At 42.4% G+C, this 27,448-nt stretch overlaps 1 protein-coding gene and 1 long non-coding RNA gene across 5 annotated transcripts in view; one reads left to right on the plus strand and one right to left on the minus strand.

Annotated features, from left to right (window-relative positions):
• Window positions 1-27,448, minus strand: part of LOC139912423 (exostosin-1) — a 357,310-nt gene that overhangs the window by 173,732 nt on the left and 156,130 nt on the right. The window lies entirely within an intron of this gene.
• On the plus strand, window positions 21,311-22,403 carry LOC139912424 (uncharacterized). Its single transcript, XR_013507427.1, has 4 exons — window positions 21,311-21,437; window positions 21,698-21,802; window positions 21,911-21,973; window positions 22,097-22,403. It is a non-coding gene; the product is annotated as an uncharacterized LOC139912424 (long non-coding RNA).

The following is a 27,448-nucleotide window of genomic DNA, read 5'->3' on the forward strand; positions in this document are numbered from 1 at the left end:
TGATAATGAAGAACATTGCTATTCAATTTGTCTTGGGAAAATGCCAAGGCTATACTGCTGTGATATTTGGCTGAAACACACACACACACACACACACACACACACACACACACACACACACACAATGTTTCCTGCCACAGACATTTCAGTTCAGTCATCCAGGGGGGTAGCAGCAGAAAGACAACAGACCTGCTAGTTCAAGACAAATTGATTTTTGCAACGTATGTTACTAATAATCAATAGTGAGGACAGAAACACTCAATGAAAACAAGAAAATGTAGCAGGGAACGCTGTTCCTGACTGAATCCACTGCATCCCCAGTAGGATCGCATATATGGTAAAGTGACAACTTCTCCCACTAGCCAATCTTTCAATCAGTGCAGGTAGTATAAAAGGGAGCTAGTTTGGTAGCTGGCATGCACTCCTGACTCTGCCTGCTGAGCCCATGCTTCCCCCTGCCGTGGTCTTTATGGGTAATTCCTCACCTCGAGGTAGGGGGCTAGGTGATATCATGCTACTTGGGTCTTAGCATGTTTTGTGTTCAATTCCTTTAACCTATTATTTTCTTTGTAGACTGGTAGCTTTCCTGATGGTGGCCATTGCTAATATCTGCTTTGGGTAGTAGCAGAAGGCAATCTGTAGGCTGAGTGAACGCTGGCTGGTGCGTCATTCAGCTGAGGTAACTGTTCTGATTGCAATCAGTTAAACAAAAAGGTGATCTTTGTACAACTGTATGCGCCAGGTGCGTCGGAGGAGAAGGACAAAGTATAAATCTGTAGACTCCCGCACACTGGGCCTCATGCAAGAACATTTACGTATTCTTATCTTAAATTTCTCGTACTTTTTTCGTGAGGTGGACTCGTACGAGTGTGCCACGTCAGATTCACCAAACGCTCGTATCTTCAGAAAACAGTCGTAAATGACCTGCGTAAACATGATGAATTCCACCTGTTCTAAATTAACGCGCGTTCATGAGAATTGTGAATTTGCATAATTGACGCCCCAATAATGCCATATAAGGTTAGGGGTCCGGCCCATATGTCGGGAAGCTTCATTCATAAAAATGACACGGAAGACTAAGGAGAAGTCTACCAGCCCTGAGACTGAAGTCCTACTATCAGAAATAAGTCAACCAAAGCATATAATATTTAGTATAATTCAACAGTGGAATCAAAGGCCCTGCTAAAGCCAAGGAATGGGAAAAAATAACTTGTGCTGTTAATGCAGTGTCGTCTGTTGTGCGTTCCCTTACGAAAAACAACTATAGTATACCTATACATTTTAGATGAATACTAAATAAATATCCCAACAAAGCTATAATTCCCTATAGGAATATTATAGTGATACTACAGAAGACAAAAATACCATGATAAGGTCACTATAAACTCACTAGTGAGTATCACAGACACTCTAAGTCCCTATCGGAGTATTATAGGAATATTATAGGACTATAGTGATTTGTCGTTAGGGCACCGTCACTGAAATAAAAAAAAAGAAATGGCTTGACATGAAATTAGATGCAAAAAGCAAGACGATCCATGACTGCAACAGGAGGGGGCCAGGAGGAATTCTCCGTTACAAAGACAGATGAAAGTATAATACCTGCCATAATTGGCGATATAGCAGTGTCAGATGTCCAGCGATGTCGCCCTGGACAGCAACTTGCACCTCAACCTGCTAAGACCTAAAGCCATTTCTCTTTTTAAAGTTTAGATTCACTTGCACCCACATTGCACCCACACGTTATCAGCTGGAGTAAAATAGCCTAGAAATCAGATTTATCTCCCTCTATAATGTATTTCCCCCAATAGATCTAACCTTGCCTTTGTCTCATCTGAATGTTTGTCAAATAACCTGGCAATTATAAGTGTTTTTCTGTTTTGTCTTTGTATTGAGCGAACTTATAGGCTACTATGTAACCCACATGGATACTTATGAGATTTTATGCAGCTCTGGTAAAATAAATTACGCACTACCTTCTTTTGAAAAAGCCAACAGTGCTCCCTTGCTATTTTTCCTATGACTATAACCACTGTACTGGTTAATCTCAACATGATTATACATTACTTTACAGTGTCATTTATATATTCAAACTCAACATTTCTTCAAAGTGACAGAGATACAATCCATTAGTCAACAAGGAAGGGGTTTTTTTTGCTTTGGAGAACGCAGGTTGATTGTACGTGACTCGTACGACAGGTCTGGACCACTCGTAAATTTTGTTCGTACCTAAGAGAAAATTCTAAATACGAGAAAATTGGTGAATGCGGCAAGTTCTCTTAAAACGCTCGTACGAGTGATTTAAGAACGAATCTGTTCGTACGAGTGGTTCTTGCATGAGGCCCATTGTCAGTCCCTCCAGGAACTTGCGATTTTGCAATCGTAATAATTAACGCAAATTCAAGAAATCTCCGCAATATTTGCGAGAGCTTGCAGTTTTGCAAAATTGCCGCAACTTTTCCGCATGAAATGGCCAAATCAACAGACCACTTGTGATTTGGACCAATTGTCGCATTCAGTGTCGTAGTAACTTACGTCATCGCAGCGCACATTCAGGTGGAAGATTAACAAAACTCATCTGCCAACAAAAATTACTGCCATAGACCATGCAAAACAAAAGAAAAGCAGCAAGAATCGAGGTGAGTGCAAAATTCTCTCTTGGAAGAGTTAATAGCTTAAATGGAGAGTGGGAGAGAATAGGGGGAGGCTGTGTGTGTGTGTGAGTGAGTGAGTGAGTGAGTAAGTGAGTGAGTGAGTGAGTGAGAGAAAAAAAAATTCCTTTGCTTGCAATTTTTCCCAATTCCCGCAATTTACCGCAAAAAGAGCACATAAAACCTCACAAATTGTATCGCAATTTTTGAGAAAAGCCGCAGCAAAATCAAGCATTTTTGGCCGCAATAATCACAAAAAGCCTGGAGGGACTGCATTGTCTTCACTTACAAGAAGACAGATACCTGACGAAGATCACTTGACCGAAACGTTGTGTCATTTAATAAATTCTTGTAAGTGAAGACAGTGTGCGGGAGTCTAAAGATTTCTGACTGCAATCAGACCATAAAAGTCAGACTTGGTAAGTAGGGTGCTTTAGAGTGCCTGAGGTAACATTTGGTCTGTTGTCTTGAGTTTATTTGTTTTCTTAGCTTTGGAGTGTGTTTACAGTTTTGCCTTTGCACACCTTGTAAATGAGTTGTCTGTAAACCAACTGGTATAATTAATATTTCCCCCTAGAGGGCATGTGTTTTCTGGAGGTTTGGTAGGATTCTACAGTGGAGCTGAGTGCCGCCCTGGTAGGGTTAGTCACCCTGGTTGAGGTCCCTTCACTGCATGCTGAGTACTAGCACTGGGCACCTTGTAAGCTTGGTTTTGCTGTGGTTCAATTGGTTTTAATAATAATAGTAATAATAATAACTTAGATTTATATAGCGCCTTTCAAGAGACCCAAGGACGCTTTACAGAGTGAGGCAGACAAGACAAATAAAACAAGAACAGAAAATAGTAATAGCAATAATTGCCGAGGATGAGAGGGTTAACTAGAGGCCATAGGCCTTGGTTAACAGGTGGGTTTTCAGGATTTTTTAAAAAGTGGCCAAAGATGGGGCGTTGCGGATCTCTGCCGGGAGAGAGTTCCAGAGGGTGGGGGCTACCACACTGAAGGCTCTGTCCCCAAAAGATCGCAGGCTGGTGTGGGGGGTGGAGAGCAGACCCATGTCTGAGGACCGCAGATTCCGAGACGGGGTATAGGGGTGGAGGAGGTCAGATAGGTACTGAGGGGCGAGGGCATGGAGGGATTTGTAGGTGAGGAGGAGGATTTTGTAGGAGATGCGGGACTTGACCGGGAGCCAGTGAAGGTGGATGAGGGTGGGGGTGATGTGCTGCCAGGGCTTGGTGCGGGTGAGAACCCTGGCAGCTGAGTTCTGCACATACTGGAGCCTGTCCAGGGCTTTGCTGGGTACCCCGAACAGGACTCCATTGCAGTAATCCAGACGGGAGGTAATGAAGGCATGGATGAGGGTCTCTGCCACGGAGTCAGAGAGTGATGGCTGAAGTCTGGAAATGTTTTTGAGGTGGAAGAAAGCGGATTTGGTGATGGATTTGATGTGTGACTGAAAAGAGAGGGTGGAGTCCAGAATGACATCCAGGTTGCGGACTTCTGGGGATGGGCAGATGAAGCAGCCGTCCACGTCAAGAAGAAGATCTCCAACCTTCCGGAGCAGCGCCTTGGGAGCCACAACCATGAGCTCTGTTTTGTTGCTGTTAAGCTTGAGTAGGTTAGATGACATCCATACTTTTATTTCATGCAGGCAGTTGACAAGAGACTGTGGGGGGAGCTGGGTAGATGGTTTAGTGCTGAGATACAGCTGTGTGTCATCAGCATAGCAGTGAAAGCTTAGACTGTGGTGGCGGATGATCTGACCAAGGGGGAGCATGTAGATGGTAAAGAGGAGGGGTCCAAGCACAGAGCCTTGAGGTACGCCTTGGTTGACTGGGGCCGGGATGGAACTGGAGTCACTGATGGTAACAAACTGTTTTCTGTTGGAGAGATATGACTGGAACCAGGAGAGAGCAGCACCGGTGAGGCCAAGGTAGTCGGATAAGCGGTTGAGGAGGATAGTGTGGGAGACTGTGTCGAAGGCTGCAGAGAGGTCCAGGAGGATGAGAATACTGATGTGGCCGGAATCAGCAGCGATGAGGAGGTCATTGGTGATTTTGATGAGGGCAGTCTCTGTGCTGTGGTGTGCTCTGAAGCCAGATTGAAGGGGTTCATAGAGCTCGTGGTTGGACATGTGCTGATGAAGTTGGGTGGCAACTGCTCTTTCCAGGATTTTGCTGAGAAAAGGAAGGTTGGAGATAGGCCGGTAGTTGTTTAGGTCATCCGGGTCCAGACCTGGCTTTTTGAGGATAGGGGTGACTGAGGCCATTTTGAAGCTGGAGGGTACCATGCCAGATTCCAAGGAGGAGTTGATAATGTCCACCATGATGGGGCAAAGGGTAGGTAGGCATACCTTGACCAAGGCTGTGGGCATGGGGTCCAGAGAACAGGTGGAGGCCTTGGCCTTGCTGACCAACTTAGCAACTTGAGGAGCATCCACAGGGGAGAAGGAGGAGAGGCAGCGCTGAGGCAGGGGTGCAGCGGAGGGAGTGATGCCCAGTGGCTGAGGTGTGTGTGGAGGGGGGGGGGGGCAGGCGCCAGAAGCTGCTGGTGGATAGAATCCACTTTGGCCTGGAAGAAGTCCAGGAACTTAGAGCAGAGGTCGGGGGCACCTGAAGGGTGGGGGGCATCGAGGGGGCGGAGTAGCCGGTTGATAGTGGAGAACAGCATTCTAGGGTGGTTCTGCTGGTTACCAATGAGAGTGGAGTAGTATTGTGTCTTGGTCTGGGAGAGAGCTTCTTTATAGGACCTCACATGGTCTTTAAAGGCCTCAAGGTGGACAATGAGGCCGGTTCTTTTATAGAGCCTCTCCAGTTGACGACTGGTGGCCTTCAAGGTGCGGAGTTCGGAGGTGAACCAGGGGGCAGGACGGGTGAAGGAGATAGTCCGGGTTTTGAGGGGGGCAAGAGAGTCAAAGCTGAGGGATAAAGCAGCATTGTAGTGGGCTACAAGGCCATCCACCATGGTGTCGGGGGGATCAGAGGCCATATGGCTCACTATCATATTAGTTAGGGCTGGTGCACTCACTGTCTTGATGTTCCTGAACGTGATGGTACGTTTTGTGCGCTGCCTGGACAGGGGGACAGGAACGGTAAAGAGGATGGCATGATGGTCAGATACAGCTAGGTCCAGGCACTGGAGATGGGAGGGAGTTGTACCAGTGGAGCACACCAGATCCAGCGTATGACCTTTGGCGTGGGTGGGACCTTGAACATGCTGTGTGATGTTAAAGCAGTCCAGCAGTGACAGGAATTCAGCAGCAAACGTGCAACTGCTGGAGTCCACATGAATATTGAAGTCACCGAGCAGAAGTGTAGATGGAGACATGGAGCAGACAGAAGTGAGTAGCTCGGATAGCTCGAACATGAAGGTAGTGGAGGCTTTAGGGGGGCGGTAGATAAGGACAACCTGGAGCTGTGAAGACCCAGCCAGTGTGAAAGCAACACACTCAAATGAGGTGACATTGACTACTGGAAGTTCTTTAACCAGGATGTCGGCTCGATGTATAACAGCCAGCCCACCACCACGACCCATGGAGCGGGGCTTCTGTAGGTACACATAGCCTGGGGGTGTGGCTTGATTGAGAGTCACAAAGTCCTGCTGATTTTGCCATGTCTCGGTTAGGCATAGAAGGTCGATCTTCCTGTCTGTGATGATGTCATGGATGAGTAGTGCTTTGTTATTTAGGGAGCGAGTATTCAGCAGCATGAACGTTGCAGTGTTGTTTATAAATGCTGAGACAGGCGATAGGGGAGGAACGACACTGTCAACACAGACCAGGGACCTCAGATTGCCAATGCGCACGTGTGGTTTGTTGTGATGACGTCGTCGCAGTGTGATGGAACGCCTATCAAACAGAACAGGTGGAGTAGCAGGATCCGAGTAAATCAACTTGCATCGGGAGGCCCTGTGCATATAGCGGGGGCGACGCAGGAGTCCCAGGGATGCAATGTTGGCGAGGCAGTTTGGAGTGATGTGACTGAAGAGGTTCAGGAGTTCCAGTGTGGAGTATTTTATGAACACCATTTCAGCAGCAGAAGAGCGCCAGCTAGCTACCGATACCGCGAGCCGGGGAGGAGGGACCCAGCCTCGGACCACAGCAGCGGCGCAGCAGTGAAGCCAGAGCAGGATTACGGGACCAGAAGAGAGGTCGGGGATAGTCCTGATATCGTGGCAGAGAAGAGTCCAGTCGGGGTAAACAGAGAAGATAATCCACAGTTTGTTGAGTACGCCGCTGAATCGCTAGCTAGCGGGGATAGGCTAAACAGCTGGTTGGCGGCTAACAGCTAACAGCTGGTTGGCGGAGAAGGTGAGTACACAAGCCCAGGAGTGTACAGCCTTCAAACTTTTAGCAGCACAGGACTGGAAAGTGTTGAGACAAGATAAGAAGTGGCGGAGACAGTCAACACCTATTCCTACTTGCAGTGAAAAGCACAGTTTTGCCTCGGATTGAGAAGCGGCGACAGACACGCCAGCGTCCTCTCACATCCGAGGATCGGTTTTGCTGTGGTTGCACGAGTGGTGAGTACTGCACCCCCTGGGCACCTGTCCTCCTAGTCTACCTCCCTCCAGTGGCCTTAGCCCACTCTAGTTTTCTACCATGCTGTAGTTTTAATAATTTTAGTTCCTAGTAATTCTAGGTTTTATTCAGAGACTGGAAGTAGTTTTTAAACTAGAACATACTGTATTTTGTGCTATTGTAAAACTAATTATTGCTTTCGAAATAGTCTAATGGAGACTTCCGGGAGCGGCGCCATGTGAGGACGCAAGTTAGCAGAGCTCCACACCAGAAATTCTTATTGATATTTTGATCTTTCATAATACCGCTTAAATACAGCAATTATACTAGTTAAGACCAGTAATCAAACTGACACACTACTTTGAGTCAGAATCCAACGAGTGAAAACCACGCTATGCCAGACAAACGTGTGACTAGCACTAGGCGCGAAGCTAATGCTAGCTCTGGCGCTACTACGGCCCAGAGCAAATCCTCCGACCAAAGCACAATTATACAAGCAGTGTTTCCCATTAATTACCCAGTCTAATTTGTCCCACCACAGTCTCATAATGAACCGAAAATATTTCTACAATTCTCATAATAACATAAAAGATCTCTAACGTTGTGTTTTGTGCCGTTGCTTCAGCAAAGCATCTCTCACTCCCAGCCAGTCAGCCACTCCCCCGCTGCTGTAAACTCGCACGCTCACACACTAAGGCTCACACACACATACGCACTGGAACGTTCCTGGCTGCATCCGACTCAAGACACCTTTTCTTTTGTTGAGGACACAACATCGTTTCCACTGCAGTTATCCACTAGTCCAAACACAATTTATCATTATCAATGTACGACAGCAAACAGATAACGTTACTGCAGAAGTTATCATTGATAATTAACGTTAAAGGCATACTATGCAGCAATTGTCAGTTACTCTTTGTAAGCAAACCATTTAAAGTTGGCCCCTCCTCCCCGGCTCCACGAGTGAAAGAGAGAGAGAGCGGTGGTCGAACGAGCTAGAGAGTGAATGAAGAGAGAGAGCGGCGCTGGCGAGAACAAAAGCCGGTGAATCAGAGGAATAAAACTTTATTTTCTGATTTCAGTTGTTGTTTCAGTTGTTGTAACCGCTGTTTCACAGCGGTTACATTCTAAAGCACAAATAAACACACCCACACTCTACGGAGCAAACCAACAAATGACAGTCAACCACCAAGGGCCTTCATTGTGAGGTGCCATTACTTTCAGGAGAAAGAGGAGCTTTTGAGGAAAGCGGCTAATCTGCGGCAATTGACAACGACTGACGGGGACGTAGTTCGGATCCTGCCGGACTTTACACAGGCTGTCACTAAACAGCGAGCGGCTTTCGGCGAGGTGCGGAACCTGCTACGCTCATGCGAAGGCATTCGCTACGGGTTGTGGTACCCAGCCGATCTGAGGATCACTTTACAAGATGGGTCACGGGTGAGCTTGAAGGAAGAAGTTGGCGAATAAAACCAAGTGACACAAATTTGGTGAGGTAGCGTTAATATTTTTGTTGGGTATGTATATATGCATGGCATAAGCTAGGATAGCTATGCTAGTGATAGCTACGGCAGTATACATTACAAGCATTGGTCAACAGTGATTTAGCAAGCCTTTATTGTGATCTAGACTTGTTGGATCGCTCGGTATGTTGCGTCATGTTTTTCTGATTTTATATAGGGCTGCTTTATGTGGTTTGTTTGTGCAATGGGATATCAACATTTCTTATTCTCTTCGGATGTGGGGACCATAGCAGTCGAGGCACAAAGGGACCATAATAATGGTAACAATAATGCCTTAAACATCGGTTCCATCACATTTTTTTTTTCTTTCTTTCTCTCCCCCTCCCACGGTCCTTTCTATTACACAGGCAATGTGCAAGAGACCACAGACCCTTTGTTATTTGAGAGGTCTATCCTATGTTTACTTTTATAAGGATGGACAATGTTAACCTGATTTGTTGGGGTTATCTTAAATATTGATGACAAAATGTTTCATTTTATTCACCCCCATCTTTCAGTTTTGAAAGTTTAATGGCACAGAGTATGCATGGATGTACAATGTTATATTTTGTTAATGTTTGACTTATTCCATGCGGTTTTGGAAGAGCTACTAAATACAATTGTTCATGAATAGTTCTGGTGGTAGTTCAGATACACATGGTAAGCTAATTAGTGGAAGTATAGAGTTTGGAAGTCAGTAGTGAAAGAAGTAGGAGAACACTTGTGCTTGTAATCTTTTATTTATTTATTTTTCTTTTATTATTTACTATTTAATTTTATTGTTTTTTTATATTACTTATGTCTATTTATGTGTATGCATCTTTTCCCTTCCCCCAGTCCCTCCCCCATATTCTTGTGCTGCACAGCTGGGAGACATAGTGTGGCCCGATCATATAATGAGCCTATGTGGTTCTGGGGCACAGCGGGACATTTTTGAACTACTGATAAATGGCGGCATCTAACAATGGCAGTAGAGGAGGCGCAGTTACAAGGATGGCCAGCTGGAATGTTTGCGGGCTTAACAATCTGGTGAAATGCAACAAGGTATTCTCTCACTTATCAAAATTGAAAATTGACATAGCTTTTTTACAGGAGACTCATCTGCTTAACAGAGACCAGCCTAGGCTTAACAGGGGACATTTTATACAGGTATTTCATTCTGACTTCAATTGTAAGAACCGCAGTGTGGCCATTCTTTTCCACAGAAATGTGCAATTTGACGAATCCCGTACCATAGCAGATGGGAATGGCCGCTATATAATTGTCCAGGGAAAATTGTTCAATACACCGGTTGTGTTTGCTAACATTTATGCTCCTAACTGGGACAATGTCCAATTTTTCACTGCTCTTTTTTCCTTACTTCTGGACCTGAATTCACATAAATTACTACTAGGTGGCGACCTTAACTGTGTTCTAAATGCTAGGCTGGATCGCTCCAAACAAACACCAGGCATATTGAGTAAATCTGCACGTTGCATCAACTCCTTTCTACAAACATATAAGATATCAGATGCCTGGAGGTTTAAAAATCTGACATCCCGGAAATATTTGTTCTTTTCGCCGGTCCACCAGTCATATTCAAGAATAGATTATTTTCTTTTGGATGATCAGCTGATTCCCTTGCTAAAGTCGATTGAATATGAGACCATGGTCATATCAGACCATTGTCCTGTGGTAATGGGCATTAGCTTTCCAGATAATATAGTGCCCCAGCGTACATGGCGCCTTAATCCCTGTCTTCTATCTAACCAAGATTTTGTTAATTATACTGAACAAAAATATAAACGCAACACTTTTGTTTTTGCTCCCATTTTTCATGAGTTGAAATAAAAGATCTAAGACTTTTTCTATGCGCACAAAAGGCTTATTTCTCTCAAATTTTGTTCACAAATTTGTTTAAATCCTTGTTAGTGCGCACTTCTCCTTTGCCAAGATAATCCATCCACCTGACAGGTGTGGCACATCAAGATGCTGATTAAACAGCATGATTATTGCACAGGTGTGCCTTGGGCTGGTCACAATAAAAGGCCACTCTAAAATATGTTTTTATCACACAACACAATGCCACAGATGTTGCAAGTTTTGAGGGAGCGTGCAAGTGGCATGCTGACTGCAGGAATGTCCACCAGAGCTCATGTTGCAGCATGATAATGCACGGCCCCATGTTGCAAGGATCTGTACACAATTCCTGGAAGCTGAAAACATCTTATCTCTAACCTCTTATCTGGTTTAAGAACACTAGAATAATAGCGCTCCACCGCAGGCGCGTCATGGTCCACGTCATATTTGTGCTTCTTAACCGGAAGTCAGACAAGCACCTTGTGCCTTGGGCTTCGTGCCAGTGACAAAAATGAATTACTCATCATCTCCCAATACAAATGCCAACTCCAACCCAGCAATTTTAACACCAGATGAGGTTTAATTTACTGGTGAGGTTGAAGTCCAAAGTATACTGCAACTAAAACGATGGTTACAGTGCCGTGGACTTCCGAGGAAAGGGAAGAAAGATGCGCAGGGGAGAATAAAAATCCTGCTTGTAGAAGAAGGTAGGAGTTGTTCCAGGCAGGACGTCAGATTAGTAAAATGGTCTTTGAACATATTTTCTATCAGAAATAAAGTTTACCATTATTAGTGAGCTGTGTCTCTCTCCTTTCCGCCTTCCAGGCATGCAGGTTCTGAAAGACGCACAACAGTGGCTGCCTCTCGGTGCCTCTCAGTTTTTATTTTCTTACTATTTTCACAAAGGAACAAATAAAAATGAAGTCCTTTATTAGTGTTGTATCTGCCGTTTCTGAAATGAAAATCAAATCACCATTCGTTTTTATTTTTTTTAATTTCTGTTTCTGAAAAGAAAATACAAAGACCAAAAAATACACGGACCATGCAGGCCTGGAGAGCGGAAAGGAGAGAGAGAGAGACAGGGGGGAGCAAGAGCAAGGGAGGAGTTGTTTAATTCAGTAATAATAATAGTAAACTTTATTTCTCTCTCTCGTTGTCCGCTATTGATCTCTGTGGAACTGTCCGAAGTGCGCAAAAGTTTCAGAGCGAAAGAGAGACAGCGCGTCCCCGTAACCATAGCAACTCACTCTCCTACTCCTGCCGTGACAGCACGAGGGGAGACGCTGCTGCGCCAACTCTGCAGCATGCATGGGAATAAATGACAATATGATAGAAATTTATAAGTTCACATTTTCAAGCTTGAGTTTATCAAAATGCGGGACATACATTTTATTTATTTTTGTAGTGACTGGTGCCTTAAAATTAATGAATGTTAAAAAGTCTTGCCATATGAGACTTCAATTAGCCTATATTTGTACTTTCACCAGTGTTGGTATCATGCGGGAGATAGACATATGTGGCCTAACCCTCGTGTGAACGGCCACAGGCTCATATCCACCGTAAGCACTTGTCCGGCTCCGTCTTGGGTTTCTGGAAATTTCTAAAGCTAACACCGGCCATATGCGGTCGGTATACCTAGTGTCACTGTTACACACTCCATAACAGTAGTGTTTTATGTAGGCTAAGTGTGGGTGTTCCCGTTTTTTTCATTGACTCCCTATATGGAGCAGGTGATTCTATGTCTGAGTTCCGGCTCGTGCACATTTTTGACGTTATAGCTGGTGTGCTAAAAATAGCTCCACAAAAGAGCACTATTAGCATGACTGAAAACTGTTGTCTATCTCAGCTGCTCAATCGGGGTCTGGACAGACAGAGACTTTCTATCCTTGACAGCCCACAGGAATCTGTGTTCTGCAAACGGAGAGTAGATGGTCGTCGGTAAAAGCAAACTATAGACTTAGTGGTAGAGTGACTAACAAGCTACCTTTCAGGGTTAGAGTTTCTCAAAGCATCAGAAAACAGAAGAAGGTTAAATTAGCAGCTGACTTGTGTTAGCTATAGCTAGCTATTACGTGGTTAACGAAAGATACGTCAGTGCCCAACTCGATCGCCATCTCGAAAATATATAGCCTAAAATATTCCACCACACACCGTCCGCCATTGTTGTTTTCCGTTGAAGACAGGTCACCTGACCAATTTTGTTGTCTCTGATTGGTTGATGTTGAAACCTTGCCAGCAAAGCTTGGCTAGATTTACAACTTCCAAATTGTTTTAAGTTAGAAAATATTTCCAGCAAAAGTTGCTGGCAAATTTTGCCCCAAATTTGCCTGTGTATCATCAGCTTCAGTTTTCACCGAGCTTCCAGCCGAGCAAAAGTGAGAATCACACCCCTTACTCAAAACATAACATGTCTGGGTTGTGGCTGCATTGCATTCGGGATTATTTGGGCTACAGTCAATGGAGAAATTGGTATCTCTGCATCTTCTACAATGGATTTCTCCCTGTGTGATTGTTGAATATCGGTGCAAAATGGTGAGTCTAGAGTTCTTTGACTGTGAGGGACTGACACCAAAACTCGACGTTTATGGTTGGTGTTTTAGATAGCTGAAAAATCTTCTCCTATTAAAATATCTGTGAGTGTCAGTGATGAAATTATCAGTTCCCAGTCAAATACAGCACAGAAAGTCACCATGTCTATTCTACAGTGACGGCCAAGATCTACATTTGGAGCTGTTTACAGCCAATGTTGCTCAAGAGCTGAAGACCTCCAGCATGACCACCAGGGGGTGTGTTATGTCACCTGAGAGCCTGGTATAGCCCCTGACAGATGAGTTCTATTTCATTATTCCCCTAGGGCACACTTTATCTTGCCTTGCCTTGCCTCTGTGCTACCCATTTAACCATTCCACCAAATGGGATGTTCTATTCTGTGCTAAAGTGAGTCAAATTGGACTGAATGAAAGCATGAGGCTGCTGCCTGTGATGCCTGTATTTTCTCTTCTAAGTACATGAAGGAATTCAAACATTTTAGAGTTAGCCACACTAACTGCACCACATCATTTAACATGGTTAGATGGTATTGAACTTTACATAGATTACTGTTAAGTTAGTATTTCACAGTAGTAGTAGTAGTATTAGTAATAATAGTAGCAGGAGGAGGAGGAGGAAGTCCCACAGTAGTATCAGTAGCCGCAGCAGTAGAAATTGAGCAGTAGTAGCAATAGCAGCAGCAGCACTAATAGCAGTGATAGTACTAGTAGTAGTAGTAGCTGTAGCAGCAGTAGTAGTGATAGTACTACAGTAGCAGTAGTACCACAGTAGTAGTAGTTGTAGCAGCAGCAGCAGTAGTAGTGATAGTACTAGTAGTACAACAGTACTACAGTAGTAGTAGTAGCAGTTGTAGCAGCAGTAGTAGTAGTAGCACTGGTAGTCGCAGCAGTAGAAATAGCTGTGTACCACATAGTCCCAGTCTCAAATAACACAAAGATCAAAATGCAACAGAAGGCCCGCATTTAACTGTATGTATTTCCAAAGATAAAATGTGTTAAGGGCAGCTTAGACTGTTTGGTGTTTATTTATATAGTATAACAAGGGTATATGTCACTATTGTGTCCATCTTGATAACATCTTAAGTTCATTTTAGTACAATTATGTGAGATCTTATTTTGGTTCAGCAACAGTCAGCAAGAAGTCCAGGTTCTGAGCATAACAGCCCCATTAGAACATGTTCCCAGTCACCACTCCCATATAAACTGACCCATGGTAAAAGCCTTGCCTCCAGACCTGAGTTAAGCTATAGGTGATTTACCTGATAGGATCTATTGGATTTTCTTAGTTTCCATTGTACACACTTTGTCTGTCCTCAATTTGCATTTTATTGCAACATGTATCAGGTTTATACATTTCAAAGCTTCCAAACAAACTGACATGAAACATTTTCACAACACGCAGTGATGAAGATGTTAACAGTTTCACAACCTTGTTATCTAAAATGCCTCATTGATATGGGTTTCACAACATATTGCAAGGAACAGTGATACATTTCCTGTGCATATCTGGCAAACAACAAATATCGTGCATCATCAATAAAGTCACATAGTCACAGTGATGGTTGCAGCTCATGGCCTATAATCAAATAGACTTTTAAGTCATACAGTTGTTAAATGCCAACATGTGAGGCTTTTCTGTCATGTTTCTGTCATTTGTTTATTGTACTATTCTAGGAACTATCCTGGAACACAGGATCAATAGGATTGCTATGATTTTAACTCCTTACTATTACTTGCAAGCAATGCTGGTGATATACTGTAGGAATTTAAGCTTCTTCCACTGTTGAATAAGCCTATTGTTGCACTCATTGCAAGTCACTGCATAAGAGCATCATCTAACTGCCTAAAGTGTAAAACATGAATGTAAATTACAGCCACTCTTAGCTGCCTTCTATCAGCATTAATTCTCTGCTGCTTTCAATACTTAATTCAAAGATCAGAATGGAAGGAGTATAAAGACTATGTACTGTCTCAAAGCGCAATACTGGAGAGTTATCCTTTTATCCCTTAAAGTTTAATGTGCTGGAATATAGTATCTTGATAAAATACTAATTTATAAAATGTATAGTTAATGTTTTCCTACAATGCTTACTAATTAATTGCAAATTACATAATGGAAATATTTCATATTTAATTATTAATTACTACATTAACATTTCAATTAATGGTTTACATGTGAAATCAATACTTTTGATTGCCGTAATTAACAATTTGTTAATAAATTTATTTAGATTTCATTTCATTTGTTATCCAGGTTAAACACTTTAATACTACTGTTAAATTCAGAATTAATTTTAAAAATATTTGTAAAACATAAATAACCATTATGTGGGATGCTATCAGTTACAACTGATGTTCTTCCTTAGTAAAGGGTTAATAAGTGCTTTGCGAAACATTCATTTTTTAAGTTGTGTGCAGAGGTAGACTACAGCTTGGCAGCATTTTAAAGTCACTTCAACTGTCAAGATAAGAATCTTAGCAAGATTCTTAGGAAACTATGATATATAGATAATATGAGCTAATTAGCTAGCAGACTTGGTTGAAGGCTTTCTATTAGTTGATGTAACACACCCTCAGGCAGCCATATTGGAGGTCCTGAGCTCTTGGGCAACAGTGGCTGAGAACAAGCGACAACCCCGGGTGAATTTTGAAGCCAATACAGAAGTGGCAGCAGAAAACAGTTCCTCTAACATCCGCTAGGGGCTGGCTCCAAAAAGACTCCAAACCCGGACCAAATCCATGCGAGTCAATGGGACCACAACCCAACTTCTCCCTAAAAATATAAAGTCAATAAATTATTTCGACAAGAGGTTATGGTCTCAGTAACTAATTTCACTTCTTCTAATGTGTGTCCTTAAGGCGGTTTTCAAAATAATTATCATTAACGGTATATAATGGATATGCAACAGGGTTGTTTTCTTAGTGATTGACAGGTCACCTGTTCAGTGATCGACAGGTCACCGATTATGGGCCAATAGTAAGCAGCGCTGCGGTTCTGCGGACAACCCGCGGCCTCGTTTTGGCTACACTGGCTCCAAAAGATGTCAACATGGCAGTGACAGTAAACCCAATCTCCAGGCTTCAAAATGGCCCTTCAGAAGCCTATGGGTGACATCACACACTCTACGTCCATTTTTTTTTTTTTACAGTCTATGGCTGAGAACAGCTGGCGGCAGTTCTAATTGTACAATTGTCTCAATTCCAAAGACTTCCTTAATTTCTGTGCTATTTTTCCACTGGAAACGGATCATTTCCCCACTGGGGTCCCCATAAATTTGATTGATTTTGTGTTCAGATAATGTCAGCTTGTTAGCTAGATAACTATAGTATCTGGTCATCTAATCATTACTGTCTTGTTGTAAATGCATCTTATAGCTAACATATCTAGTTGAAGCTAGTGTAAGTGGTGGCTAGTATTTATATGTTAATACTAACATTGGTTATTTTGCTAAATTAGCCTGCTGGCTAGTAAACTAGCTAACACTGACAAAAAACAACTTTTTGGTCAGGTTAACTGAGCTGACTCAAACTACAAATGTGTTTTGGAGTAGAGACTAAGGCAAAAGACAAAACAGTTTACTGTGTCGCAGGAACCTATATTTGGAAACAAATCTACCATATTAGACTAGATAACACTTTCACTTGTTACTGAATTGACCTACACCCACACCACAACAATCTTTTTCAGATATCTCGCTTTTTCCTCCCTGCGTGTTATATATTTAGACATAATTTGCACACAGCCATTCTCCAATAGACCTATGTGACGGCACCAGAACTGATATGAGATGATATCTGTGATGCAACGGCAAAACCTCTATGCATGAAATCAGGCACTTCAGGGTTCTTCTTGACCACTAACTTGAAACCAGTATAACAGCTCAGCAACACCAGATGTTTTTCCGTTCCATCCGTTTGTGTTGGAAGGGTGGGATCAGATACACAGTTATTTACTTCAATGTAGCCTGTTCCACTGGCCACACACGCAGCTCATTGACAGATCTGAAACAGAGCCGATTGGACCGACAACATTTGAGATACGCATCTATTTTTGTTGAACTACACAGCTGTTTGTTGCAATAGTAAAGTCATTTATGACTATATCAGCTATAAACAAGCAGAGATCCTGTACAGACCCACGGCACGTGTTCAATTCTATGCACTGAAGAACTGCGACACAGTTCAATTACCTAATTCCATAATGTTACTTAAATACCACAAGGTAATAACGTTACCTACCATTAAGGTTTGCAGGACAGCAGACGATGTGGATTAACAGCAGAGAGTGTGGCTCAATATGTGGGGTTCAATGTGGCGTTATCAGTGTTTGGGACTCAATAGGGGAGATGCCACCTCTTAATCAAAGACGCCTTCCAGAGGCCATCTGACGAAGCGTCCCTGACTGACTGACTGACTGCCTGACCTGAATTTGTCTTGTGATGAAACATGTGAAACATCATAGTGCTTAGCAGAGAAACAAAAAAGCCTCAAAGTTTGGACATTTACAAACCAAAAATGCTATCAAAGCTCAAACAAGATACACTACAATTACAATTAAATATAACAACTTGGGTTGTTTATGGAAAAATAAGCAAAACTAGATAATTTTGTTCACTTAAAAAAAATATAGCTAGGCAAAACACAACTAGCAGACTGTGGCAGAACAAGAACGGAACTGCTGTAGCAGGTTCAAATGCCTTAAGTGCTGCAATTGGGCCGCAAGTTCAGATATGTAAATATTAGCGCACGCAGTGTAGTTTAGGCTTAAATCTGAACTGGAGCAAAATGCCTAAAAGATATTTTAAATTTAAGGCAGTTTTAGCCAGGAAGGGCATGATGCGTAGTTGTTTACACTACGTGAATATCAAGTATACCATGTGCTGTATCCAAAGGCCATATGAGTACAAACTACAGTTGTGATCCCTGTCTACCCAACCAGGTCTAAAAGGGCAAAAATAACTCATCAGCATGGTAAAATTATTATTATTATTATTAAGTTATAAGTTATTAAGTTATAATTCACAACTATTATGCTACAGAAAATGCAGCGCTAATTCCAGTGACCTGTCAAAACAACATGAGCATTTAGCTGAAATTTGACCTATTTACCAATTCACATTAAGTGAGGTTAAGCGCCTCAATATCACAACAAAATCCTTTTTCTTTTCCATATTGCACCAACCCTACAAATTCAGATTGTCGATGACTGTGTTGATAAAGGTTATAAGAGTGAATTAGCGATGCAAAATAGTCGATGACTGTTCATCATATGCTTACTTACCTTATGAGTAATTTTTGAGTGCCTTTTTATTCTTGTATTCTCTTATATTGTTAATATATAGGCTAATATCAATAAAGGATCCCATTACCTGGATGGCTGAAAAATTATCTAATGTACTCCATTTTAAATAGTTCCATTTGTCAAACAAATAACTAACCTGTATATATCTAAAGTACTTTGTGTCAAAGATAACATACCTTAAAAATATAAACAGTGCTACACTGTTCTGTCTGTTGCTTGCTTTTGTCTACAAGGTGAAGAATAGAAATGAGACCCCTTGTACAGAGAAATCTGTTTTTCTGCCCCTCTGCCCTGCTGCATCTCTCTGTGCTGTCAATTTCACCTGTATCTTTACATGGATACATTACAGCCTTTGACATTATTATCTACTCTGTTTTACTGCTCAGCAGCTCCTCTGGTCCAGACTGTCCCTGCTCCTCCACAGGACGAGTCCTTTTTGTTCTACGATTAAATAGTGAAAAAAAAGAAAATTTGTGGCGGTCAGTGCTGATATTGTGGCAGCCCGCCACAAAGTTTTCTATGTGTGGGAAACCCTGGAGGGGTAGAGCGAGGGGAGACTGTCCACTAGTTAATCGATCGCGGATGGCGTTGTTCTCTCAGATGGATAAAAAAATAAAAATAAAAAATGCTAAAATGGGTCGCCAAATATACTTTGGCGGCCATTAATATACCTGGGCGGCCCGCCCAAGTAAAGTCTATGTGTGGGAAACACTGTACGGCTCACAGGATGATTTCAGTGTTAAAATATTTGTTAAACATGAAATAAATGTGATTTTGGATAATAAAATGTACTAATAAATTGAAAACTTAAGCATTTATTTGATTAATAAATTAACTAATTATCTACTAGCTGCATATAAAGGTCTCTGTTCAGTCCTAATACTCCTTGATCTTAGCACAGCTTTTAATACAGTTGATCACAACATCTTACTTAAACGTCTGGAAAATTGGGTGGGGCTTACTGACTCAGCCCTCAGGATTTTCAAATCCTATCTTGCAAATACGACTTTCTCTGTTGAGATAGGAAACAGTTTGTCTTCTTCAGTTCCTCTTAAACATGGTGTTTTACAAGGATCAACCCTAGGCCTGTTACTTTTCTCCGTCTATATGCTTCCTCTCGGCAATATCATCCGCAGATATAATGTAATTTTATATACGTATATAATTTTCACTGTTATGCAGATGATACATAGATATATATATATATCCCTAAAACCTTACGATTCCAGCAGCCTCAATAACCTAATTGACTGCCTTTCAGATATTAAGTGCTGGATGTCCCAAAATTCAATGACAGCAAATCAGAAAATGTTCTGTTTTCAAAGCAAACTTGGCAACTGGTCAATCAACATTAAACCTTTTGCCAGAAACTGTTTCGAGGAGCAAGTAAAAAGAGTGGTACAGTCTGGCTTTCTACAGTCTACAGAACATGTTGAAGGAAATTATGTTATCTTCATAGTCAATGCATAATCTATACACGTAATCAATATAATCAAAGAGAAATATATATTTGCACATTCCTTTGATCAGACAGCACACATACATGTACTATGCACAGTAAGAAGAGAGTAGAGAGAAAGAGGCCTTTGATACCAGCTCATGCCAGTATGTTTCTCACAGACAAGCGAGAATAATGGGATTGTTATTGCCAGAAAGAGAGGTTGTATCCAATATTGCACAGAAGAGCATTCATATCAAGGACAGAATGATCCAGCAATTATGGAGGAAGACTCCTAGTTTCGGCCTTGAGGTACAAAACAGCAGGTGCTTTCCGTCTGCAATAGCTGGATTAACGCACTGACCATATTCCGACAGTTAGACCAATTAGAGAGCTACATTAGGTCAAGTTTGGAAGCAGACTATCCTTCTAGGTGGAGCACTGTGTGAAGGGAGGTTAGAAGATAGAAAAGAACCTGAAGATGAGAATTCTCGGTCAGACCCTTCACATATCAGTTGTATGATGTACTCTGTTATATGAAGAATAAAGCAAAGAGAAAATTGTCAGAGTTTGTCTCATTCGTTCTCCTCGAACCTGAGGGGGAAGTTGAAGAGAGAAGAAAATCCACCATGATAAACATATCTAAGATAAGCTCCTTGTTGTCCTTTGCTGACCTTGAGAAGGTTATCCATGCCTTCATCGCATCTTTCTTAGACTACTGTAATGCTCTTTATTCCTGCCTCAGCCAAATGTCCCTCTTCCACCTGCAGTTAGTGCAAAATGAGGTAGCAAGGCTTTTAACCAATACTAAAAGTCAGGACCATGTCACCCCCATTTTAGCTTCTCTTCACTGGCTACCTTTAGATTTAGAATTGATTTTAAAATTTTGCTCATAACTTGCAAGGCACTGGTCTGGCTCCCAGCTACATCACTGACCTTTTAATCCCATATCTAAAGGTACATCAGGGCTCCTAAACTAAACGCCCTGCCTGAGAATCTCAGGCTAGCAAATTCAGTGTCATCTCTCCTAAAGTCTCTCCTCAAAACACATTTTTGTATAGAGGCTTTCTTATGATTTTTATTTGTGTTTATTTTTCATTCCTTGTTTCGTAGTTTCTCTATTTTTACTTCTTATTGCTGTAGTTGTGTTTTTATCAATACTACCATATCTTTTTACTCTGCTTTAATTTGTTGTTAAGCACTTTGTTAAAATTGTTTTGAAAGGTGCTATATAAATAAAGTTTATTATTATTTATTATGATTATCTTGAGGCTAATCCCTCACTTACTATTGAAGACTTGAATTTGAGGAAGTGATAAAAAGAGGAAGTCCTGTGTGGACTGACTCAGGGCTCCTGGTTGAGATTAGATCAATGTTTTTTGTCTAGATAACCCTATGTTACGAAATACAATGAGACTGTATGTCCAACCTGCAGAATACTACACATACATTGAGAAAATGAACCCAAAGGAGACTAATACCCACCCATAAACCAAGCCAGCCTTGCCCATATAAAGATGGGTGTACTCAACTCTCAACTGTCAGATGCCAAGATTCACATCACCTGTAGATCTAACACTCTTCACTTTGCTGTCTTTGACAACAGCCTTTTAACGTTGACTCTCAATCTGTGGAAAGGTAAGAAGTAAATATTTTATCTTTATTTTACTAATATGAGGAAGACAATGTCCTTGGGATCCATGCTAAGTAAGGACACTGAATGTATATTGTGATTTGTACCCTGAATTACATTGTTGGATGGCCGAATGAAATAAGATGACAACTGTTCACAAAAATACATGAAAAAAGCATAAAATGTATTTGTCACATTGATATAGTCACAAGACTAAAAACAGCTGGGTTGAAATGTGTCCGATATGTTTGGTTCTTGTTTTCAGGATGAAGTGTGCCGTGGCCTTCGCTGTCTTGATGCTGGTCGTCTTCATGGTTGATTCTGGGGAATGTAGACAGAACTACAATATGAACCAGCGAGGAGGCAACCAGTAAGGTTCTTCTTAAACTAAACAACTGTCACATTATGACTACAGTGACTAGTAGTCTTTAAAGTAATATATCAATTTTGTCATGCGATTCCCTTTCTCCTGCACCAGGAATGGCGGCTGTGGCCCGTACGGAGGCCAAGACTACAGCATGAACCAGCAAGGAGGAAACCAGTACGGTTCTTCCCAAACTCAACCACTGTCACATTATGACAGTGACTAGTAGTCTTTAAAGTAATACATCAATTTCATCTTGTCAAATAAAATCTGAGTGTGATTCCCTTCCTTCTCCACCAGGAATGGAGGCGGTCGGGGAGGCCAAAACTACAACATGGACCAGCAAGGAGGAAACCAGTATGGACGCTAAACCTTTCAGGGTTCATCTAAAGGGGCCACTCCATGCTATGCTTTGTGAAAAACAGAATAGAATTGTCTCTTTGTACTAAAGCTTCTTGCTCTGCAACGCGAGTAACAAATTGACTAACTACCATACTAGTAGTCTCATGTTTCCATGACTCACTTGAGATGAAGTGATGTTTTTCATGTCAATCAACATATGCCCTGCACTGCCCTGATTAATAAATCTGCATTATGAAAAGTCAAAGCAACTCTCCTTTGTGTTATTATTAAAGTGAATGAGTTACTGTAATTTGATTTCAAGATGATGATGAACACTGATATTCAATTTGTCTTATGAAAATGCTCTGTTAGAGGGGTAGAAAAAAAAGAACGGTGTAGCTAACCCTAACCTCTTGTCATCAGTTAATAAAATGATCACACTTCAGTTTGTGTGTGTGTGTGTGTGTGTGTGTGTGTGCGTGTTAACATAGCAGCTTTGAGGAGTGATTTAAAGCTGGTAAGAAGTGTGGAAGATGTTATATGAATCATCTGTGTGTGTGCGTGTGTGTGTGTGTATGCCTTCCATCCTTCCATCTAACAATTGCCACATTTACTGTCTCTCTGTCTCTCTCACTATAGCGCTGGATTTCTAAACATTGGTCAGCATCAATCTGTTGATTGTCTTATAGTTCTCTCACACACACACACACAAGAGGTAGATGACCAACTGCATGTTTTCTTTTTATTTGTGTCTATAAGCCAAGAGAAAGCACATGTAGCGTGAGCGGCACGTCACGGTACTATAGCAGCTCACCTTACCAAGTGCATTCACCTCACAATCTCTGAACCATAAGAAGACCAAAATGAAGGTGAAGGCTTTTAAAGAGACGCATGTTAGCTGCAGGTTGTGTTTGGATGACAACACTGTCAAGGGTAAACGTTGTGATAAGTGATTAGTGATAAACACTCCACTCCACATTCACCCATAGGCACTTTTCATGACAATGCTTATAGGATGGGTGAAACTGACTGCTGCGTCCCCCATAGAGAACAAGGAATGAAGGCACTTTCACTGTATCCCACAGTTACTCAGTCACTCTTCCTTTTTATTAGTATTGCTGTGCTGCAAACTAGTTGCATCTTGGTACCATCAACTAAGCAAGTGTCACACATATTGCAGGCTCAGTAAAAGTCAGGTACAATGTATCCATAAGTTCATGGTGCTACTGATGTTCTTTGTTCGTAGCTATTCTGTGGAGAACATAGAGGGGCAAATATTGCAAAGGACACAGCAAACTGTGACTATCTTGTCAAGGGATGTGATCTGTCCTTGAGTTGCTGCTGCTTGGTACAGAGACAGGGGGATGTCGCTCTGTAAGATGCTGTACTTGTTCCTGACAAGACCAATGACTCTCTCTATATGGATTCAAATGGCAGCAAGTGCCCTTATTACTTCTATTTCTACTGGATGCAGTTGCCGTTTGCCCTTGGTGAATGCTGGTATTTTTAAGTGTTCACTGCCTATAGTATCTCTGATATTGAACCCTCTATCTGCAAGGACAGCATCTCCAGATGTCCAGTTTTCTGTGATGTGCTTATCACCTGTGCTGCCTCATGAAATTACTTGGTTAATAATATTTATATAATATTTATTTCTTAAATTGCCATGGAAGATTAACAATCTTGAGTCTAATGGTGTTAGCTAAAGCGAGCTAACACTGTTAGACTCACTAGAGATGGTCCACCTTAACACTAGATTTTAGTTCAAGAATAGAAGTGATGAAACAAATATATGTCCAAGGCTTCTTTACCTTTTTCAGTCCTTGCCAGTAATGGCACCTTAAAATCAGTTAATAATATGGGACAAGATGGTTTCCAGATTTATGTGGAATGGAAAGAAGCCTAGAACTAGATACAAGAACCGAAATCTTCCCAAAGATGAGGTATGCCTACAAAATGCGGTATGACTACAAAAATTACCAGTAGTGTGCTTCTGTAGTCCTAAATACATTACAAGATGGAATGATATGGAAGCAAAGATTCAAGATTACATCATTCAGTGCTTAGTGGGGGATATGGAACTGGCAGTGTCATTTCGGATCCAATCACAGCATTTACATTAAAGAATTGGTTTACTGTAGTTAAACAGAAGCAGAACTGGATACTGAAATCTAAAATGATGACTGGTGTAACATGTAAGATAAAACACATTCACTACTTCACAGAGATGGAAGGAATTCTGTTGGAAGTTTGTGTCATTTTTTTTTTAGAACACCTTTAGTTAAGGGTAGACAACTTCAAACTCAGCCATGTTGGAGAAGGTAAGGTCAATTGGATGCAAATCACTCACATGTATTTTGGAACTGTCAGAAACTACAGCTGTTCTGGGACAAAAGGTATTCTTGTATATGAGTTTCCTAAGAAATGTTCTGTACTGTACCCTGGAAACATGAAGATGTATTAGGTGATGATAAATATTTGGTGAGGCTATGACTAGCAGCCAATAAGAAAGCCATAGGGTTGATCCCTCCAGCTCACGACCAGTGGTTGGACATAGTGTGACAGATTTTTCCCATGGAAAAGGTAACACATGTACTCAGAATTCAAGGACAATTTGAGGATAAATGGAACAAATTTGAGTTTACATCTCAACAGATGGACACAAAGTTAACTGGATAACAATACTCCACTGCAAAGTATATTCAGTGCATTCCAGAGTTATTTTGTGAAGAAGTGATGTAATTCACCTTTTCGTTATACCCACTTTCCCTCAACCTGCCTGGTCCTCTTCTACTTCAGTTAGTGATTTCCTGCATTTCCCAGAATGATTTTCCGACAACCCCGAGACAATGGGCCTCATGCAAGAACATTTTTGTATTCTTATCTTAAATTACTCGTACTTTTTTCATGAGGTGGACTCGTATGAGTGTGCCACGTCAGATTCACCAAACGCTCACGTAGACTCACGTAACTAAGGCTATACTTAATGCTACACTGTGCAGCAGAGGTGGGAGTAAGTCACACATGTGCAAGTCACAAGCAAGTCTCAAGTCTTAACCTTCAAGTCAGTACACATTTTGTCTGCAGTGTAGAATCTTCTGTTTTTATCTCAGCTTGGGTCAGTAGAGCACTTTTGTTGGGATCTAGCAGCACTTGGTGAGCTATTTGTTTGTTACCGTGCTATCTTTCTGTTTTAGTTAAATCTGTGTTTAATTTGAAAGTGTTTGGTTTGGTGCTTAGTAGTTTCGCTGAAACTAGTCTAGGTGAAAGCAGTTAAATTTCAAAGTGCTTGGCTGGGGAAGGCCAGTTAGTGTTCAAGTAGTTGTTAATTGCTGGGAGTGGCTTGAACTCCTCTGGTGAACTGGTACTTTTCAGCACAGTCATTCTACAGCGTCAGCTGTAGCGTCAGCCTCTTGCTGTCAGCCCCTGCGCACGAAGACTCCAGGCGCACAAACACTAGGGAGTCTATCTGCGGGAGTCCATCGAGGGTAGGCCACAGAATAGGGACACACAGCTAGGGTTGGCTAGGGTTCTTGTAACTACCTTTCCTAGTTAACTGCTTTCCTACTAACTGCTTTCCTGTCTGCTACACTATATGTCTCTCTCCCATCCCTGTTGTAACATCAGCTCAGAGGCCCCATAGACATGGCACTATTTTCAGGTGTAGAAACCCATGTAATCTTATTTACCCAATTTGCACCAGTAGTCCTTCTCTTACTATTGCTGGAGGACTCTAGAACTGCCAGTCGGCAGTTAAAAAAACTGAGACCATCTCAGCTCTTGCTCTATCTCAATCCCTTTACTTTCTGGCCCTCACGGAGATCTGATCATACCTGAAAATAGTGCCACCCCAGTAGCCCTCTCTGCTGCTTATTCTTTCTCTCACACCCCCAGAGCCTCTGGCCATGGGGGAGGCACCGGACTCCTCATTTCACCCAAGTGGACCTACACTGTCACTCCTCTTTCACGCATCTCAATATCCTTCAGGTCAGCTTGGTGACTTCCTTGACGAGATGGATGTCCTCCTCTCCTTCTTTCCTTAGGATGGCACTCCACTCATTCTTCTGTGACTTTAACATCCAGCTGGAGAAATTGCAATCTCTGGCCTTCCTTAACTTTTTCTCTTCCTTTGACCTCTCCCTCTCTCAATCTCCTCCGACTCATAAAGCAGGGAACCTGCTTGACCTGATTTTCACCAGATCCTGCTGCACCTCCAACCTTACTGTTGCCCCTCTTCCTGTATCTGACCATCACTTTATAACCTTCTCCCTTCCCATCTCACCCCCCACTTCCCACTCAACATCCACTCACACTATCACCACCCGACGCAACCTAAAAGCTCTCTCACCTACCTCGCTCTCCACTACTCTTCTATCCTCTCTTTCCTCCTCTCTTGACTCTCTCTGCCCACTAACCACTAAACCAGCTCGATCCTCTCCACCCACTCCTTGGCTGTCTGAATCTCTGCGAACTCATAGAACAGAGCTTCGGGCGGCTGAGAGGAAATGGAGAAAATCGCAGCGCCCTGACGATCTCGCTGCCTACCACCTTCTCCTCTCCAACTTCACCTCTGCTGTGTCAACAGCAAAGACTTCCTTCTTCATTACTGAAATCCAGTCTTCTGCCTCTAACCCCAGTAAACTGTTTTCCACCTTCTCCTCCCTCCTCAACCCCCCCCCCCCCCCTCTTCCCTCTCAGCTGATGATTTTGTCAACTACTTTGCTAAGAAGGTGGATGACATCAGCTGTTCCTTCCATCATCCAGCCACTAACAACACTATTCCTTACTCCAAACCTGCTTCTCTGCCCCTTGTCCCTGGGCTTGCTTCCTTCTCTACCCTCTCCCCAGAAGATGTCCTCACACTTGTCAGGTCTAACCGAGCCACCACCTGCCCCCTTGATCCTATCCCTTCCACTCTTCTCCAACCCATCTCCACCGACATCACTCCCTTCCTCACTACCCTTATCAATTCCTCTCTGTCCTCAGGCTTTGTTCCAGCTGAGTCAAGCCTCTTCTTAAGAAACCCTCCCTTGACCCTGCTGCTATCCAGAACTACAGACCTGTATCTCTTCTCTCATTTCTATCCAAAACCCTTGAGCGAGCAGTTTCCAACCAACTTTCTCTCTATCTCTCTCAGAATGACCTCCTGGACCCTCTTCAAACCAGTTTCAAGGCTTCTCACTCTACTGAGACTGCACTCCTTGCTGTCACAGAGGCCCTGCACACTGCCAGGGCTTCATCCCTCTCCTCTGTCCTTGTCCTCCTTGACTTGTCTGCTGCTTTTGATACAGTTGACCACCAAATCCTTCT

This window comes from Centroberyx gerrardi, chromosome 18 (assembly GCF_048128805.1).
Source record: "Centroberyx gerrardi isolate f3 chromosome 18, fCenGer3.hap1.cur.20231027, whole genome shotgun sequence".
NCBI lineage: Eukaryota > Metazoa > Chordata > Actinopteri > Beryciformes > Berycidae > Centroberyx > Centroberyx gerrardi.